General features: G+C 47.7%; 1 pseudogene; it reads left to right on the top strand.

The window, feature by feature from the left end:
- The first annotated feature begins 480 nt into the window (after positions 1 to 480).
- Positions 481 to 619, top strand: LOC119266290 (annotated as a pseudogene).
- Positions 620 to 21,488: the final 20,869 nt, after the last annotated feature.

The following is a 21,488-nucleotide window of genomic DNA, read 5'->3' as shown; positions in this document are numbered from 1 at the left end:
ATGTCTTCCTCCTCCGCCACCTTCCACTCAAGCCTAAACGGCCAGGTCACAGAGAAGCTTTCCCGCACAAATTATGTGCTATGGCGGACACAGGTCACGCCCCAGCTGAGAGGGGCCGGTCTCTTTGGCTATGCGGACGGCACCATGCCGGAACCAGCTAGCCTTCTCGTCACCAAGGACAAGGACGGGAAGGAGACTTCTGAGCCCAACCCTCTCCACCCCATCTGGGTCAGGGAGGACCAGCAGGTGCTCGGCTTCCTGCTAAGCAACCTCTCCAAAGAGGTGCTCGTCACGGTGACCGCGATCACCACCGCGCACGCACTCTGGACGGCGCTGGCGGGCATGTTTTCATCGCAGTCCTTGAGCCGAGTCAACAACATTCGCACCGCCCTCATCAATGCCCAGAAAGGTAATCAATCAGTCGCCGCCTACTTTGCCTCCATGCGTGGCCTCGCCGATGAACTCGCCTCGGCCGGAAAAGCCATCCAGGATGACGAGCTGATCTCCTACATCATCCATGGGCTGGACATGGACTACCAGCCCCTTGTCTCGGCCCTCGACGCCCGCGTCACGCTCGTCTCCCTCGACGAGCTCTTTGCCATGCTCAGCAACTTCGATCAGCGCATGGCCCAGTTCCAGAACTCCGGTGGTGGCTTCAAGTCGTCTGCAAACGCGGCCACGCGTGGCCGTGGCGGCTACTCCTCGCGCCATCGCGGTCCTCCTCGTCCCAAGGGCAAGCACGGCGGTCCCGGCAACTCCACCAACTCAAGCCCTCGCTCCGGGCGCCCCAACTCCACCAACACCGGGGGGCGTCGTGGTGGCTATGGCAAGTCCCGCCCCGATGTTGTCCGTTGTCAGATCTGCGGCAAGCCCGGCCACACGGCCAAGGATTGCTGGTACAGATTTGATGAGGACGATGCATCTTCTGAAGACGATGACAAGGTGGCCGCAGCCACGGAGGGAGCCTATGGCGTGGATACCAACTGGTATCTAGACAGCGGCGCCACCAACCATCTCACAGGCGAGCTGGAGAAGGTGACTCTCCGCAAAAAGTATCAAGGGAAGGATCAGATCCACACCGCCAGTGGTGCAGGTATGAGGATCTGTCATATAGGTCATTCAGTTTTTCGTACCCCTTCCCGTAAGATTCATCTTCGTAAAATCCTGCATGTTCCTAGTGCCAACAAAAACCTTCTGTCTGTTCATCGCATCACCATTGACAATAATGTTTTCATTGAGTTTCATCCCTTTTTCTTCTTGATCAAGGATCAGGCCACGAAGAAAACTCTCTATCGAGGTAGATGCGTTCGAGGACTTTACCCGTTGATTCCGGAGTTTCGAAGACACAATAAACAAGCTTGTGGTGCTATCAAGCTTTCGTCCACACGATGGCACGATCGTCTAGGACATGCCTCTTTTTCCTTAGTTGAACGTTTGCTTAGGAAAAATAAGCTCCCGTTTGTTGGTGAGCGTAATATAGAAACTATTTGTGATTCATGCCAAAGAGCAAAATGTCATCAATTGCCTTATCCCATCTCTACCAGTGTCTCTACTAAACCTTTGCAATTAATATTTTCTGATGTTTGGGGTCCTGCCCCTAGCTCTGTTGGGAGACACACATACTATGTCAGCTTTATTGATGACTATAGCAAGTTTTCTTGGATCTATCTTCTTAAGAAAAGATCCGAAGTGTTTCAAGTATTTAAAAACTTTCAAGCACTCATTGAACGCCAGTTTGATAGCAAAATACTTGTTGTCCAATCCGACTAGGGAGGGGAATATGAGAAGCTCAATTACTTCTTCCAAACACTTGGCATTTCCCATCATGTGTCATGCCCTCACGCTCACCAACAAAACGGCTCAGCTGAGCGCAAGCATAGGCACATAGTTGAAGTTGGTTTAGCCCTCCTAGCAGGTGCCTCTATGCCCCTCAAATTCTAGGATGAGGCTTTCCTCACTGTTGTACACATTATCAACATGCTTCCAAGTCGTGTCATAAACAATGAAACTCCCACCGAAAGGCTACTTCATGTCAAACCAGATTATACATCGCTTCATGTTTTTGGGTGCGCATGTTGGCCCAATCTCCGTCCTTACAACACCCGCAAACTAATGTTTCGTTCAAAACAGTGTGTTTTTCTTGGGTAGTGTTCAACACAAGGGGGTGAAGTGTCTTGACGTCTTTACTGGCCGCGTCTATATTTCACGAGATGTGGTTTTTGACGAGACTAAGTTTCCTTTCTCTGAACTTCATCCCAATGCCGGTGCATTACTCCGTAAAGAAATCCTTCTTTTATCTCCTAATCTCACCGGGCTTGCTCAAGGGGCACAAAACTGTGATCAGGAGACGGTATAGAAAAAAACGGATGAGAAAATCCTGAAGAAATTGGTGCAGCCGGGCCTTATTTCATGTGTCCAGAATCCGGGAGCAAATCCCCCTCGGGATCGGGGCTGACAGGCGCTGCAGATCCGTCAGCCGAATCCACCCCGGGATCTGCACCCACTGCAGGCCTAGGTCGATCCGCCCCGGAGTCCGCGCCAACAGCTGCCTCAGGTGCGCCCGACCGAGCGACAGGATCCGGTCCCGCACCTGGCCCGCGCCAGCCAGCGGCTGGCGATCGCGTGATTGCCGCCCCGCACCAATGCCCGATGCCCACGTGTCTGCCGCCTGCGAGTGCTTGTTTCCCGGTCCAACCGGTGTGTTACGAGCGGCGCGGTCTGCATCGTCCGACCGGCGTGGGCTCCACCACTGACGCACGGGGGGCTGAGCCTGGATCTTCTGCGCCTCGTCTGCATGCCAGTGGCTCATCTGCCGCCACAGAAGATCCAGCGCCTGACGCAGCTGATCTGGTGCCCGACGCAGCTGCTGCAACCGCATCCTCCTTGGGATCAGCGCCTGGTGCAACTCCTGTAGATGTCGTGGGATCCTCTACACCAGCACCACGACGTACACAACTGCAGAAAAGGGTAATCCAACTTATTGATTATAAACATATAACAAAATATGGTATGATCTTCTCCACAGGAGAACCAGGAGAACCATACACGCTTGAGGAAGCACTTGGTGATGAACATTGGAGAGAGGCCATGACAGAAGAATACATGGCCCTAAAAAGGAACAAAACCTGGCATTTGGTCCCTCCACAACAAGGTAAAAACCTCATTGATTGCAAATGGGTCTTTAGGATCAAAAGGAAATCTGATGGAACCATTGATCGCTACAAAGCACGCCTTGTGGAAAAGGGTTTTAAACAACGGTATGGTATAGACTATGAGGACACCTTTAGTCCTGTTGTTAAAGCAGCCACCATCCGTCTTGTCTTGTCTATTGCAGTCTCTAGAGGTTGGAGTCTTAGACAACTAGATGTAAAGAACGCGTTTCTTCATGGTGTTCTGGAAGAGGAAGTGTACATGAAACAACCACCTGGGTTTGAAAGTAAGAATAAACCTCTTCATGTGTGCAAACTTGATAAAGCACTATATGGATTGAAACAAGCTCCTAGAGCATGGTACTCACGTCTCAGTCACAAAATGCAGACACTTGGTTTTATACCTTCTAAGTCAGATACCTCAATGTTCATTTACAATAAGTGCAACACACACATATTTGTTCTCATATATGTTGATGATATTATTGTCACAAGTTCATCTGATGAGGCTATCTTAGGACTCTTGAAGGATCTCAGTGCAGAATTTGCCCTCACGGATCTTAGAGAGTTGACTACTTTCTAGGGATAGAGGTGAAGAACCATGAAGATGGCATTCATCTATCTCAAGAAAAGTATGCAACAGATTTGGTAAAAAAGGCTGGCTTGCAAGGTTGTAAACCCTCACCTACTCCATTGTCGAGTTCTGAAAAATTATCTCTTACAGAGGGGCAACCGTTGAACTCAGATGACAGCACAACGTACAGAAGTCTAGTAGGTGCCCTTCAATATTTAACACTTACAAGACCTGATATTTCGTTTGCTGTTAATAAAGTCTGCCAGTTTCTTCATGCACCTACTACAGTTCATTGGCCTGCTGCGAAGCGCATAGTCAGATATGTTAAGCACACCCTCAATGTTGGTCTTAATCTTAGTAAGTCATCATCTATACTTTTGAGTGCCTTCTCAGATTCAGATTGGGCAGGATGCCTGGATGATAGACGTTCAACTGGTGGCTTTGCAGTCTTCTTTGGTCCTAACCTGATTTCTTGGTGTGCAAGAAAACAAGCCACAGTTTCCAGATCCAGCACAGAGGCAGAGTACAAAGCATTAGCAAATGCTACAGCTGAGATTATATGGGTACAATCCATGTTGAAAGAACTTGGTGTTAAAAGTGCAAAGGTTCCCTATCTGTGGTGTGATAACTTGGGTGCTACATATCTGTCTGCTAACCCTGTTTTTCATGCCAGGACAAAACATATAGAGATTGATTTCCATTTTGTCAGAGAAAGAGTGGCTCAAAAGCAACTTGACATTCGCTTTGTGCACTCTCAGGATCAAATTGCAGATGGATTCACCAAGGCCCTTCCTGTTAAAAGTTTTGAAGACTTCAAATATAATCTCAACTTGATGAAGTTGTGATTAAGGGAGGGTGTCAAACACATATATTGTGTCACGTATGTATGGAGCATATACACCTGTTGGTGTATACCATTAGGAGAGATAGAGTATAGGTTGGAACCGAATACCTCTTTGTAATCTCTCTCTCTCTTATCTCTTGTTCTCCAAGATGTAATCTTCTTATCTCTCTAGAAGATCTCCAACTACTTTGTATGCGCTGTTGCCAGGGAGGTGCGCCCCTGATTATATAACACGTAACGCGTCCCTCTGAACGAGGTAAGATGCTTCTGCCTATTCGCACAATTTTAAGACCAAAAAAACAAACATTCAATATCTTCTTGCACGTAAGTTTGTGCCACGGCTGCACAACACCACACATTGATTGCCCAAAGTGGGAGGGCTGGTCAGTAGTGACATGCCTCATGCATGATCGGTCATACTATGGACACCACTGATTGGTCGGCCTTTGACGGGTCGCCGACGGGTCAGAGATGATGATTTACTTTTTTGGAACTGTCATCAGCGCGGGGTGGGCAAAAACATCCCGTAGTAGTATACTTTCAGGTGTTTGAGCTGCAATTTGCTGGGAGAGGCCAATGATGCAGCTCACAAATGTGTTAAGCATGCACTATTTGTAGACATGGATTGTGTGTCCTTCAATGTAATCCGTGACTTTTTGAATGCCGCGGTGCAAATCAGAATATTGAGTACAATCGCTGAATGAACAAATGCCATTGAGGGCGTGGTACGAAAAAACATACTTCCTCCGTTCCAAAATAGATGACCCAACTTTGTACTAACTTTAATATAAAGTTGGATCATCTATTTTAAAACGGAGGGAGTACGTGCTACTCCTCTATCCCAAAATATAAGAACGTTTTTAACATTACAGTGATGTAAAAACGTTCTTATATTATGAGACGGAGGGAGTAGAAATTAAGGTGGTACCTTTCCGGCTCAAGCATGGATGTTGCCAAGTAACGGCACCTCTCGCGGTTCAAGGGAACCGAAGCAGCCAGCCAGAAGGAAAGATCGAAGAGAACACTGCCTGTTAATTACAACTATATATATTACCTTTATTCTTTTTGAATGAAAAAGAATATAGGCCATATATATAGTTGTAATTAGTAGGCAGTGTAACAGATCCCTGATTTTGTAATATCCGATGCAGTCAATATATAACTCAAAGATAAGCCGGGACAAAAATTGTATCCCATAGCTCCTCCTTTATAAGTTTTCTTCTGAAATACTACTAGTATATCAGAATAATTACAAAAATGTTTTCTTTCGACATATTCGCTTTTTGTTGTTGAGAATTCTCGCCCAACTTTATTAATGCATAATGTTCATAAGCACTCTCTCCGTAAACAAATATAAGAGTGTTTAGATCACCACTTCAGTAATTTAAACGGTCTTATATTTCTTTATTTACAGAGGGAGTACAAGGGTATCATTATACGGATTACCAACCAAATATGTCATGCTATATCTAGATTACATGCATACTTGACTACTCCTTCCGTTCCTAAATATTTGTCTTTTTAGAGATTTCAAATAGACTACCACATACAGATGTATATAGACATATTTTAGAATATAGATTCACTCATTTTGCTCCATATGTAGTCACTTGTTGAAATCTGTACAAAGACAAATATTTAGGAACAGAGAAAGTAGATTATATGGGCTTCAAAATTAGTGCAATATATAGACATACGCAAGCTTGCGAACAAGGCCGAAATCACTAGTTAACGAGTACCCCTTGCGGAGATCACTCCAACTTCCCCAGGTTGCGACAAGTGGCGTGCTGCATGTGCGCCATTTGTCGCAACCTGAGAGTTTTCCTTTTTTTTGTAGATCCGTTTATTCAAAATGTTTTATCTCTTAAACCGTGTGTCCAAATCTCCAACCACTTTTGCCGTTGGATTTCTCGCGTCGAGGTCTTCAAAACTAGATCCAATATTGATAGGTTTTGACGAACTTTTTTTCACACAAAAACGGACGAAAAAACCGAACCGGGAGCACGGGTTTTTTCCCTTTCCGTGCCTATGACGAAATCACAACCGTGCCTCTCGCGGAAGCAAAATCGTGCCTCTCGCGGAAGAAAAAACAGAAAATATGTTTTTTTTGTTTCCGAGGAGGCACGGCCGTGACTCTCGTGAAAGCACAATTGTGCCTCTCGCGGAAGCAAAACCGTGCCTCTCGCGAAATAAAAAAATAGAAAACATATTTTTTTTTCGTTTCCAAAAGGCACGGCCGTGACTCTCGCGAAAGCACAACCGTGCCTCTCATGAAAGTAAAACCGTGCCTCTCACGAAAGGAAAAAAAATAAAAAACACGTTTTTTTTCGTTTCCAAGAGGCACAGCCGTGCCTCTCGCGAAAGCACAACCGTGCCTCTTGCGAAAGCACAACCGTGCCTCTCGCGAAAAAAAATACTTTTTTGCGCAAAAAAAAATTTGAAACATTTTTTGGTCAAAAAGTTAGGAAAGACCGGTGGAAAACCAAAACGTCAAAAAAAAACATAAAAACCGTTTAAAAAGCCGAAAACGCATGCGAAAAAATAAAAAAACAAAATTCAGAGGGAGTGCCCAGAGCGCGACACGTGGCGAATTGCTGAGAGCGCGCCAAATGGCGCTGATCGTTGAGGCTCCCGAAGGAGCGCTCGTTAATTAGTGGCTCCCAAACAGGATTCGGTGCGGCCCAAATGTTTCAACTGGCCGGGGGAGCGCGCTCAGCAGTAGTTGCATGCAAAGAAGGCCCAACCCCAGAGTCTACAAAATACTACTCCTAAAAAAGTACGCAAGCCAAGCCGGCAGATCCTTCTTCTCAAAACCTAAACCCTAACGGATTGCAAAAAAAAAACACCTAAACCCTAACGGAGGCCTCGAATCTCTCTCAGCAATTCCTCAAGATGGCCAGGACACGCGGCTTCGCGCGCCGGCAGACGAGAACGCAGCGGATAATTGTCGTGTCTCTCCTATCGCCAAACCCTACATGCGCCGAGCAGGGGGCAGCCACCGACGGCGGCGTTGTGCTTGAGCGTGAGGCCGCGGGTAAACCTGTGGCGAGGCGGACGCGCAGCCGACACCACGCCGCCGCCATAGCCTGAGTCCCGGAGGAGATCGTGGCATGGGAGATCCTTATCCGCCTTCCGTCCAGGGACATCCTCCGCTGCCGTGCGGTCTGCCGCTCGTGGCGCCGACTTGCCTCCACCCCTGATTTCCTCCACGCCCACCACCGGCGTCAACCGTCTCTCCCCCTCGCTGAATTCTACAGTGCAGCCAGTACAAATACAGAGGCCAGCCTCCCGGCCTTGGAGTCTTGGCCTATCCTCAGGTTTAATGACCACGACGACTACTATGGCTTCAAGCTGCAAGCCTCTTGCGACGGCCTCCTCCTGCTTAGACGGTCTGGTGATCGCTTTACCAGCTGCAACCCAGGCACGCGTCAGTGCGCTCCACTGCCAGGCCTCCACGCCTAAGGCCACATCAAGATTTTGACGTTGTACCTGCACCACCCGTCCAACAAGTACCGCGTCATGTACTGGAAAGGGGAAAACCACGACCAACCAGTTTCCTGCTACATCCTTACGCTGGGGCAGAGAGGCTCGCCGTGATGCATTGGAGTTCCTTCAGATAACCCCGCCATTGAGAAAGCTATGATGGCCGGGAACGGAGTGACCCCTTTTAAGGTGTCCCCACCCGTCGTGTTCGGCAACTGTCTTCACTGGGAACCTGGATGGCTTTACTATGATGTCGGTGGCATAGTCGTTTTTGACACGCTGGTCACTACCGGAATCGCACCCTATGCCGACGGCCAGGGCCGTTGGCATAGCCCTGACTAGCCATCGGGACAGGCCTATGCCGACGGCCCCCGTCGGCATAGGGCCGTCGGCAACATATCCGTCGGCGTAGCCAGGATGACCGTCGGCATAGAAAGGCCGTCGGCATAGACCCTATCCTGACGGTGGCCGTACATCTATGCCGACGGCCCTGGCCGTCGGCAACGCCATCGCCTAACGGCGGCTGCCGTCAACCGCTGACAAACGGCGACTCGCCACGTGGCACCTCTATGCCGACAGCCTGCCCGTCGGCATAGTACTAAACTACGCCGACGGCCAGGCCGTCGGCATAGAGGTGCCACGTGGCGAGTCGCCGTCGCTCCTGGGGCTTGCCTATGCCGACGGCCTAGCCGTCGGCTTAGTTTAGAACTATGCCGACGGCCAGGCCGTCGGCATAGACGGCCACGTGTCAGCCACTGGGAGCTCACGCCAGGCCTATGCCGACGGCTAGGCCGTCGGCATAGTTTCTGTCCAGTTTTTTTTTTCTTTTTTCTGTTTCTTTTCAGCTCAATTCATTTGAATATACACAGCATATATAAGAAGCAGCATATATAAGAAGTAGCATTACGTAAAAGTAAGGAGCAGCATCACACATCATAAGAAACATCGCAAAGCATAAACATATAAGTATCATCACCACCAAGCATATAAGAATCTCACAAACAACAATAAGATAAGAAACATCACAAGCATATAAGTATCACAACATTGAGAACCGCCACAATGTGACCCAAAGGCTTAAGCGCCAGGACGTCGAGCACCGCGGAGGTCGTCACCGCCAAGAGCGCCGAAGCCCAGGTCGTCAGTGCTTCCGCCAGCGCTACTGCCAAGACCGCCTCCACCTCCGCCTCCGCCTCTGTGGATCGGAGTGGTCGGGCTCCGTGTCTCCGGAGTGCTGCGAAGACCACCGCCAATGGTAGATCCACCTGTTCCCTGGATGTTGAAAAGACATATTAATGGGATATATGACTATGTTGAAAGGCATGACATGCTTTGGGTGAATAGATTGGGGATGAACTAACCGGCGAGGGGCCAACGTTCTGTGCCACAAACTCCTCAAAGGTCAGCAGCACTGGTTGTGCTGGAGGGCATTGTGCTGGCTGCAACTGAGGACACCTGCCGGCCGCCATTTCCTGAAAAGCCTGCTCCAGCTGGCGATCCCTCTGCACTTGGTGTTCATGAAGCCTCTGATGCCACGCCATGGTCTCCTGGCGTGTGTACTCCAGGTAGGCCTACGGTATGACATGATGGAACTCATAAAACTACTAGATGCGGAAAATAAAGTGAGCAATGAAGATAAGAGGGAAAATACTTACAGATTGTTGCTCCTGAAAGAGGGACTGCGAACTGGACACTGGCTGGCTCGTGCGCTGGCTCAGGCTCGGGTCGATCCGACGGAGCTGTGTGTAGGAGATAGTCGGAGTGACCACATCATCGAGAACCGCCTCCCGACCGTGCTCCTTGGGCCCCATGCTCACCACCGCCCTGTCGTCCAGATCCGCCGCAATGGGGTCAGGTGTGTCAGGATGTAACTTCAGATACGCTGCGGAGTAGGCCTCCTTCCTCCACGCGGTCTTCTTGCCGTAGTACTTGGGCTCGCCAGGCTTGGGGTCCTTCCGTGTATGGGCGATCTCCCACGCCTGCATGTGTGAGAGCGACCGCTTCAGTTTCTCCTCCTGCACCACCAAACAGATGTTAGTCATACATAAGAAAGTGATGGTAAATAGAAGAAGAAGAATGTTTAATGGGGTTAGTCATACATTAACTGCCTTGTGGAGATAGTGGTTTCGGTTTCCCTGAGCATGTACTCCCTCCTTCCCTCGGTTAGCCTTATTTTTGATTCTCATAGCCGCCCAGGCTCCAGCCTCATCACACCAAAGATCCACCAATGCTGCCCAGGACTCGTCTTTTCCATAACACCAATTTGGACACACCTACATAATAAAAGCATAATGGCATGTCAACATGAAACAGTGAAATTTACCACATGGTAATGAAAGCATAATGAAAGCATAATATATGAAAGCATAATGAAAAATCTTTTATACTTACCGCCAAGTACTCGGGCCTCTCCAAGGTAATGCCCATCCTCCGCGCTTCTTCCTTGGTCATCTTCACACCAAGAACGTCATGGTAGTATGTGGAGATGGCCACATAGCGCACCTCGTACTGCATCTGGCGGACCTTCTTCTTGCATTGGCGCAGCACGATCTGGTCCGCTCTAGCCCTGTGCTCCGGAAGAACTCGATAGAATTTCTACAATCATGCATGAAACAAGAATGGAAGAAGCCATGAGCTAAATCATTCATGAAACTAGAATGGACTTGTGCTTCTAAAGAGAACTCACCCAGAAAGTAGTGATCACGGCCTTGGCATGGGTCTCATGGTCCGCATGGAGGGCCGCTTCCCAGTGGTCCCAGCTCGTGGCCAAAACTCGACGGTCCGGCTGCCTGACTGGATCCGAACAGTACAACCCCGGCCAGTATAACTTCAGCAAGACGGTGATGAGGCCGTTGGGAATACGGACCCCTTTAGAATATATCCAGTTGCTGCAAAAGAATGAACTATTAGCATGTGACAAGCAAAATAAATAACAACCGGAATATGCATGTGACAAGCAAAATAATGAACCACTTACTCTTTTCCCGTGGGCTCAATGAGCCACTTCTGCTCCTCAGTAGCAGGAACCTGCTTTGGTAGCTTTGCATTGCCACACAGCCATCCCTTGTTGTCAACCCCCTTCCCGTCACCACCATCATCCCCGCCACCACCCCCTCCTCGCCTGCCTCCCCCTCCCCAACCTCCTCCACCTCCTCCTCCTCCTCCCTAGAGTGTACCTCACTAGAGGAGGGTACCTCACTAGAGGAGGGCCTCGAAGACAACACCCCTAAGTCGGGGAGGGTGCGCTCTTTCTGGCCGCGACCCCCTGTAGTGGCTCTCCCCCCAGCACCTCGTCCTCTAGAGGCTCTCCCCCCGCCCCCTCCTTCTCTAGGGTCACCTCTCCCTCGACCTCCCTGTGAGGAGTCATCGTCAAGTAGCCGAGGGGGAGGATTACGTGCTCGACCACTCCGACTAGGCAGGCCGACGACCTTGCGTAGGAAACCCACGCCATCGGCCTTCCCCTTGCCCATGTTCCACGAACCTGCATTAAAAAGAGAAAAAGCAATTAGTAAATTAATGAAATGAAGAAAAAGGCATGATAATAAACACATTAATAAAAATGCATAAAAAGGCATATTCCTAAACTATAGAAAAAAAAGACTTGAAACGTACATCTGCTAGAACCCATATGAATCATCACTGTTGTAACCTCTTTCTCGGTCCGTCTCATCATCACTATCAATCATATCATCTTCGTTGTCCGACGGAGGTGGAGGCTCTTCCTCGTCGTCAGCGTCTTCGTTTAACTTTTCTAGCATAAGTATGTCATTTTCATTGACAATGGTCTCACCATCATTCCGTGCATCGTCGATGTTTGGGTCGACATCATCATCACCCAATGGTCTAGCGTCATCGTTTCTAACCACATCATCATCATCATCATCAGGTTGCTCTTGATAGAACACTCCCTCGTATGTCATGGGGTTAATGTTGTAGTAATCGTCTTCATTCGGCAGTTCATGACCCTCAGGGAGGCTGTTAGCCCATACTCCCAGGAATGCTTCGAAGCATTTCTGGCTACAGCCGTACTCAGCCTTGACTGCAATCAGTTGCGAGATGGCATCCAGCTGAGATATTTTCGCACCCGCATAAAGAGGTTTCTTCGACGAGGCCAAGACCTCCAAGAAGGCCTTTGCAGTTGCCTCCGGCTCCTCCGGTTCATTCTCTGAAGGTGTCGCATTTGCCGTTTCTGCAACAATGACATCATCTAGCATGTCCCTGACCCCGTTGTCCTCATATCCATCGATAACTTGTCGCATCACCTCCTCTCTACCACGGTCCTGCTCGGCTATGTTTATCGGCGGCATGTCAAAGTTTGGCATATATCCATGCGTGCGAAGATGCTCACTCATGTCCGTCTGATTTCTACAGTGACGTCTGGCACATCTCGCACAGGGGCATGGTGGGATAATTCTCATTGGACGACGGAATATCTCCTTCAAATACACATCGGTTTTCGCGATCCACTCTGATGTTACTCGATTCCGACGGATAAAACCACTGTACATCCACTGATTATCTGCCATCCTCTGCTTTTTTGCAACCCACACAACATAATTAAGGATTCACTTAAATTAATCACATCAAATTTTTAGTTTCTACTGCGTTTAATCCACCTACATCTCTAATAGGTAAAGATGGGTCCTAATCCCACCCGAGGATGTGTAGATTGAGTACGTTCTCCATTCTACCCCGTTCCGAGACAAAATTTCGGCAGCACCTCCCCGCTGTTCTCCAGATACACGTCTCGGCAAATAGCCGAGAGAATGTGCTCCGGAGAACAATGGGGAGGTGCCGCCGAAATCCTGTCTCGGAACGGGGTAGAACATGGAGAACATACCCAATCTACACATCCTCGGGTTGTCCATGGAAAACGCTGGACAATCCGAAAGAGCTATGGTGATAAATATGCAATTGAATGCATATTTATCGATGCAACCCTTTCGGACAGGAGACGCCTAGGTTACGTCAGTTGACTTGAGAATGAAATCTAGTGATGTAAAAAATGGGAGGAGATGGACTTGTAGCTCACCCTCGGCTGTAGAGGAAGTAGTTGAACAGTAGAGGGATGCTTAGGGGGACCAACGCGTCGGACAACGGTCACTCCAATGAAATGCGAAACCACAAAGCCTGCAAATTCCATCGCGACAAAAAATTAGAACATCACAACTCATAGAGCATATTTAAAACATTTAAACATGCATTCATTTATTTTTGCATCACGTAGGCAAAAAAACTAACAACATTAACAATATATTCATCATCGTCATCACATATTCATCATCATCATTATCACCTATTCGTCTAACCAATTTTTTTTACTACCTATATTCATCATCGTCATCACATATTCATCATCGTCATCACATATTCATCATCGCCATCACATATTCATCATCGTGACCAAATTTTTTTCAAGGTATGCAACATATAGCATCTCATCTAACCAAATTTTTTTACTACCTATCTCACTATCTATGTAACGCCCCGAGACCGATGTGCCAGGTGTCGTGCAGTTATTCGCTATTGTTGCGTTGTCATTGCTTGCGTGTCATGCATCTCATATCATGTCATCATGCGCATTTCATTTGCATACATGTTCGTCTCATGCATCCGAGCATTTTCCCCGTTGTCCGTTTTGCAATCCGGCGTTCCGTTCTCCTCCGGTGGTCATTTCTACCTTTCTTTCTTGTGTGGGGATTAAACATTTCCGGATTGGACCGAGACTTGTCATGCGGCCTTGGTTTACTACCGGTAGACCGCCTGTCAAGTTTCGTACCATTTGGACTTCGTTTGATACTCCAACGGTTAACCGAGGGACCGAGAAGGCCTCGTGTGTGTTGCAGCCCAACACCCTTCCATTTTGGCCCAAAACCCACCTAACTCTGTTCCATCATCTCGGTCGTTCGATCACGATCGCGTGGCCGAAAACCGCACCTCATTTGGAGCTTCCTAGCTCCCTCTACCTATAAAAGAGCACCCCTCCCCGAAATTTCGGGTCATTTCGCGGATGAAACCCTAACTTCAGCCTCTCCGCGCCGCCGGACACTTCTCCCCCGCAGCCCGGACACATCCGCCCCCGCGCGCCACCTCACTCCAGCCAATCAGAAGCCTCCACGTCTCCCCGCCGCCGCTTCCCCTCCACTCACCGCGCGCCACATGGCACCGCGCTGCCCCACTTCGCCGCCGGGCCTGGAGAGCCCGCGACCGGCCCCCGCGGCCCATTCAGCGCCGCCGCCCGAGCCACGGGGAGACCAGATCCGCGCCGCCTGGTCCTCCCTTGCGCCGCCGCACGCCGTCTCGATGCCGGCCGCCCGCCGACGCCGCTAGCCGCCTCGTGCCCTGCCCGGCCCCGGCCACCGTTGAGCTCGCCGGATGCCGCCCCCGTCACCTTTCGCGACCCGCCGCCGTCCCGGAGCGCAGCGGCCTCCATCCAACCCCAGGGAGGAGCCCCGGTGCTGCCCGCCCCAAGATCCGGCGCCGCCGCCTTGGTTCTTGCCGTCCCCGTCGCCGGAGTTCCCAGCGCGCCGCCGCCGGAGAGGATCGGGAGGAGCCCCGATCCGTCTGCGTTGACCGCGTCCCCGCTCTTGGGCCCCGCCGTGGCCTCCCAGGCCCAGCGTGACGCCCCCGCCTTCGGCCCAGATCCGCGGCCAGCATCGCCGGCCCAGCTCCCCGCGGTCCAGCGCGAGCACCCCAAGGCCCAGCTCCAGCCGGCCTCGCTTTGGCCTGCCTCCTCCTCCAGCCGGGCCGAAGCCCACTGGGTGAGCCGACCCCAGCGCCCCCCTCCTCTTGTTTTTTTTTCACTCTTGTTGGGCTTGCCCCAGATCCGGCCCGCGTCATTTTTTTTCCAGATCGGCGATTTGTCTATTATCCTGAGACAGCAGTTTTGCAGTTTAGTCCCCCTAGTTCATGCATTTAATAACTCATGAACCGTGCATCGGATTTAAATGTTTTATATATGAAACTTGCTCAAAATTTTGTGTAGATTAATAATATCCAACTTTCATCTATGTTTGAGATGTTAAAAATGTTGTTTGCATTAATTCTCTCCTATGCCATGTTAAAATGATTTAATTCATAACTAAATAACCGTAACTCCAATTTTAATAAACTTTATATGTAAATGGGGTAGAATTTTGCCTAGTTTAACATGGTGGCCTTACTTTGCATGTTTAACAACCCTAAAATTGTGTTTAGGGCAGATCAGGACCTAATCTAAAATATGCATATGGGGAGTTTCCGGAATTGTTGTTCGTTGCTTCCGGCCTCATTTAAACTTGACTAGATAGGTAGTTTTACTTTGCTTCACCCTCTTTCCATGTTAACCAACATTTAATATTGTTGAGTACATAAACGAGATCAAACTAAATAACTTGTTGTGGTGTTTCGTCAATATGCAACTCGTTGCATATTGATCTCCACTTAATTTGTAGAACTACTTGTGCACTTTGCCATGCCATGCTTCATTAAACCGGACATGCATCATACTCGATTGTGCATCATGCCATGTTGATGTGTTGGTTATTTACTATGTTGTGTGCTTCTTTTCCGGTGTTTACTTCTTCGGGTTGGTTCCGATAACGTCAAGGTTGTGAGGATCCATTCGTCTATGTCCGTTTGTCTTCTTCATGGTCTCGTCCTTCTTCCTTGCGGGATTTCAGGCAAGATGATCATACCCTCGAAATCACTACTATCTTTGCTATGCTAGTTTGCTCGCTCTTTTGCCATGCCAATGCTACGATGCCTACCACTTGCATGTCAGCCACCCAAATTGCCATGTTCAACCTCTAACCCACCATGTCCTAGCAAACCGTTGATTGGCTATGTTACCGCTTTGCTCAGCCCCTCTTATAGCGTTGTTAGTTGCAGGTGAAGATTGAAGTTTGTTCCTTGTTGGAACATGGAGATGTTGTTCCTTGTTGGAACATGTTACTTGTTGGGATATCACAATATATCTTACTTAATTAATGCATCTATATACTTGGTAAAGGGTGGAAGGCTCGGCCTTATGCCTGGTGTTTTGTTCCACTCTTGCCGCCCTAGTTTCCGTCATATCGGTGTTATGTTCCCGGATTTTGCGTCCCTTACGCGGTTGGGCTATAATGGGAACCCCTTGACAGTTCGCCTTAAGTAAAGCTCTTCCAGCAATGCCCAACATTGGTTTTACCATTTGCCACCTAGCCTTTTCTTTTCCCTTGGGAGTCGCGCTCCTGAGGGTCATCATTATTTTACCCCCCGGGCCAGTGCTCCTTTGAGTGTTGGTCCGAACTAGAGCCCTGTGCAGCGCCCCCTCGGGGAAACTCGAGGTTTGGTTTTAGTTGTACGGATTGCTCATCTGAGTGTGCCCTGAGAAAGAGATATGTGCAGCTCCTATCGGGATTTGTCGGCACATTCGGGCGGTGTTGCTGGTTTAGTTTTACCCTGTCGAAATGTCTTGTTGTACCGGGATACCGAGTCTGATCGGAACGTCTCGGGTGGAGGTCTATTCCTTCGTTGACCGTGAGAGATTGTGATGGGCTAAGTTGGGACACCCCTGCAGGGATTGAACTTTCGAAAGCCGTGCCCGCGGTTATGGGCAGATGGGAATTTGTTAACGTCCGGTTGTAGAAAACCCGAAGTTGACCTTAATTAAAATACATCAACCGCGTGTGTAACCGTGATGGTCTCTTTCCGGCGGAGTCCGGGAAGTGAACACGGTTGTTGGAGTTATGCTTGACGTAGGTTGCTATAGGATCACTTCTTGATCATACTTTTATCGACCGTGCTTTGCCCTCTCTTCTCGCTCTCTTTTGCGATTGTAGCCACCATATATGCTAGTCGCTTGCTGCAGCTCCACCTCATTACTCCATCCTTCCTATGAGCTTAAATAGTCTTGATCTCGCGGGTGCGAGATTGCTGAGTCCCCGTGGCTCACAGATACTTCCAAAAACCAGCTTGCAGGTGCCGTTGAGTCCGTGCAGATGACGCAACCAAGCTCAGGAGGAGCTCGATGAAGATCTTGTCCTTTGTATTGTTTCCGTTCTAGTTGATCAGTAGTGGAGCCCAGTTGGGGTCGATCGGGGACCTGTGTCGCATTTGGGGTTCTTCTTTTATTTAGGCTCCGTAGTCGGGCCCTGATTGTATTTGGTTGTTGTAATGCTTTATTCATGTATTTGTGTGAAGTGGCGACTGTAAGCCAACTATGTATCTCTTTCCCTTATGTACTACATGGGTTGTGTGAAGATTACCTCACTTGCGACATTGCTTTTAATGCGGTTATGCCTCTAAGTCGTGCTTCGACACGTGGGAGATATAGCCGCATCGAGGGCGTTACAAGTTGGTAATCAGAGCCTTCCCCGACCTTAGGAGCCCCACTGCTTGATCGTTTTTAGCGGCTGAGTTGTGTCTAGAAAAATGTTTTGAGTCATTTAGGAATTATATATCGGAGAGTTAGGAATTCTTTTTACTCCCCAGTCTCTTCATCGCTCTGGTAAGGCATCCTGACGTAGAGTTTTGACTCTTCTCTTCTCAAATTTCACTAAAAAATTTTAGGATCACGCGGGTATCTTGGAATCGTTCCGATGGTTTTATGACGAGAACATTGTTCTTGGTGCCTCCTATCAGGGGTTTAGTGGAAGTGTCCCGGGGAGTTGAGCTCTGAGGTGTTGTCGTCATAATTTTATCGTTGCAGTTCTGAAATACCTGAGTTTAGTACGCCGACATCGAAAATCTCCTTTATGCAGTTCGTTGGTGAGATAACCCCGATAACCCAGTACTGAGGTGAGTACGGGAGTATCACCATAACTTGTATAACGGATGCTTTTCGAAGGTTGAGGTAGATGATTTCCGAAGGTTTCTTGGTTATGTGTTGAAGGATGGATACAGCTGGATGTAGGATTTGTTAGTTTTGGGTGAGATATTATGCTTCCCCTGTATCCCCAACACCTGATTGCATAACCTGAAAATTTCGGGAGTTTCATAGGTGGGAATTCAAGTAGCTCTTAGGATATCTTTCCGACGGATGTATGATATGAAATTGGGGTTCGACGTCTAGTGGTCCGCCTATTCACGGTCGGTTTTACAGTGGTCTCGTTGTGTCTTAAAGAGTCCTTGGCTATGCCGACTCGGGGACGCTTCGTATGTCATGTGCACTGCCTTGTACATGATGGTGCTGTACGATCGAGCCCGTGTAGGCCCCACCACGAAAACTTCGGACGAAATCTCTATCATATGTTTGTTCCGGCTTATTCTGCAAGCCAGTCCTTTGTTTTTGTTTTGAGTTGTGGTATTCGAGTTGCTTCAATGTCAAGTGTTGATTCCATACCTTTTCCAAATGGTGTTCTCATATTCCTATGTGAATACTAATCCTTCTTGATCATCGAGTCCGTCTTGTCAATCCTTTTTTTTTAACCGGTGTGTCTCTCCTCAAGTGGATCCGTTCACGTCAACATTTGCAAGATCATTTATCACTTCTTCTCAACAGTGTTTGTTTCATCCGTCTCCAAGTTGCCTTTGTTTTTCCCACCCTCCCTCCCTTTTGTTTTTCTTCAAGGACCCAGATTCTTATTCAAGTATCCATTTTATTGATGGGAAGTTTCTCCATTCTTTTCCGTCAATATTCTTATCCGGTGATTCTCATGAAGATTCTAATGGAGCTTCAAGTTCGTCATTCCTCGTTCTTTTCTTCTCCGGTGGATTTAATTCAAGCTTTGGTATTAAGCATACTCCTTTTCTTTTTTTCCAATGCTTTTCTTATGCCGGTGCACCTCTTAATCATCCATCTCTCGCTATTAAATTGTTCCGGAGTGCTCAAGATATCTCGAAGATTCGTGTTTCCACTCTGCATTCGTTCAAGCTCTTTCGAGATTGGTATCTCATTCAAGTCATTTAATTCAACCGGTGCAGCCTCTCTTTTAAATCTTTTCAACGGTGTTCTTTTGAGTGGGCCCTAACCCACAGGTCTTTTCCCAGGATCTTACCTGACTCTTCTATTTTCCCAGAGCTATCCTAAATTCTTCTCCAAGTTTGACGTAAGAATGAGTTATCATTAGTCAAATGCTTTTCTCCAAGATCTTTCAAATTCTTTTCATAGTTGGCTCAACCTCTTCGCTTTTGATTCTTCCGGTGTGCCTCAATAATTCTTGGTGGTGTTTCTCGTTGTCATTCTCATCATTTGAAGACCGAAGAAGAGTTTCTCTTTAATCTTGCTCTGTTCTCTTCAAGATTCATGGTGCTAGCTTGTTGCCATCCTCTCATAATTGTTTTCGATTGTGAGAATCTTTTTCACCCATCAGGAGATATTCAAGAGTCTTCTCAGTTTGTCATCCGGAGTCCATCAATTCAGGTTTATTCATTCTCAGCCGTCAGTTATCATTCTCCTATCTTGCCGGTGCATCTATCGAATATCCTCTAATCAGTTCTTGATCTCTTTGTCATAATGTATCTAGTTTGTCTCAAGCACCTTCGTTCATTTGCTAATTCTTACCGGTGATGCACCCCTACTTCGATCATTTTCAATTCTTACGGTGCTTCGTTCAAGAGTTCTCTTTCTTTGTTATCATATCAATTCATTCGTTTTTTCCAAATCCTACCGGTGGTTCGTTGAAGACCTTCTCAAGTTTATGTTATATCTCTCTTAATCCTTTCTACGAGAATAAGTAGTATGCCAAATCCGTTGATTGTCATCAATTTAATTGGTGAAGGATAAGCATAACATAACTCTTATTCTTGTTCATCCAAGTGATTAATTCTTTATTCCGGAGGCCCTTAAAATTCTCGGTTTCATTTGTTTCATCTTCTCTTTTTCCCAGAGTTCCAAGCTCTAATTATCACGGAGATCCATCTAAATCATTGCAAGGATTCACCTTGTGTTTTCAATTTCTCTTTCTTTTCATTCCTTTTGTTTACCGGAGTTCTTCATGGAGGTTCTACATGATGGTTCATCAAGGATTTAATTCCCTTCTCAAAGTTTTCATCGAGATTCTTTCCTCAGGAGCTCAAGCTTTCTTCATATGGTAATCCGGAGTGCGATTCTTTCTACCATATTTTGGAGGTGGTATTATGTCATTCTTGATAATTTGAGTTCATGTTCCATGATTCACATGTTGTTAAGAATGAGTTATTTTTAAATCCATCAACCTCGTTGTTGGAGTTATCTTGTGTCATATTTCACCTAAAAACCTTCCATTGGGAATGTTGCTATTTGTGGTGCTTGCCAATGATCCAAGTTATCTCTTTATCATCTTGGGGGAAGAAGTTTTCATCTCTTCGTTGATCTCAAGCAAGCAATTGTTTCCGTTAGTGGCCGGTTGTCACCTCATAATTTGAGAGGTATTCCATAAGACCATATCAAGCTTATTATTTTCGTTGTGGGTTTTCCAACAACTCCGTTCTAGCTTCTGTTGTAACCGTGCTCTCTCAAGATATTGTTTTCCTTCGTTCACTACATTCCATTCTTACTTTTGTTCCGGAGGCATTGTGATGTTCATCTTTTCAACCCATCATCTCGTTTTGTCAAAGATCATGATCTTTCCATGCCTATCCTTTTAATCTGAGTGTTGTGTCCTCTTGACAAGTATCCTCTCATCTTATCAAATTTTGACTCCCTTCTCAACAGGAGTGCTGTCTGAGATCTTTGTTACCCCTTGCTCCATTCATTCAATAGTTCCGGTGGCAGTGTGTTGTGATTTCATCAAGTATCTTCTCATCTTATCAAGACCTTATTCAATTCTTTTCTTTCCAACCGGAGTGCTGCCCGAATTTGGTCTTCCTTGATCCCCTTCTGTAACCGGAGTGTTCTCAATATATACCTTCCCTTCAACCTCAAGGTTTCGCAATGCTCTTTGTCCCTAGTTTCTAACGGAGTGTTTTCGACTTTGTTCTCCTTCGTTCTATTCTTTTCTCGAATTAGTTCAACCTCGCAAGGTTCTTTGGTTTCACTCGTTCGTCAAAGGAGCAACTTAGTTTTACCTCTCCTCTCTTTCTCTTCCGTTGTCCCTCCGGTGCCATTCTAGATCTCGGGACAAGATCCTCTCGTAGTGGTGGAGTGTTGTAACGCCCCGAGACCGATGTGCCAGGTGTCGTGCAGTTATTCGCTATTGTTGCGTTGTCATTGCTTGCGTGTCATGCATCTCATATCATGTCATCATGCGCATTTCATTTGCATATATGTTCGTCTCATGCATCCGAGCATTTTCCCCGTTGTCCGTTTTGCAATCCGGCGTTCCGTTCTCCTCCGGTGGTCATTTCTACCTTTCTTTCTTGTGTGGGGATTAAACATTTCCGGATTGGACCGAGACTTGTCATGCGGCCTTGGTTTACTACCGGTAGACCGCCTGTCAAGTTTCGTACCATTTGGACTTCGTTTGATACTCCAACGGTTAACCGAGGGACCGAGAAGGCCTCGTGTGTGTTGCAGCCCAACACCCTTCCATTTTGGCCCAAAACCCACCTAACTCTG

The sequence above is a fragment of the Triticum dicoccoides genome, chromosome 2B (genome assembly GCF_002162155.2).
Source record: "Triticum dicoccoides isolate Atlit2015 ecotype Zavitan chromosome 2B, WEW_v2.0, whole genome shotgun sequence".
NCBI lineage: Eukaryota > Viridiplantae > Streptophyta > Magnoliopsida > Poales > Poaceae > Triticum > Triticum dicoccoides.
Note: the sequence above shows the minus strand (reverse complement) of the source record. Positions and strands in the feature narration are given on the sequence as shown.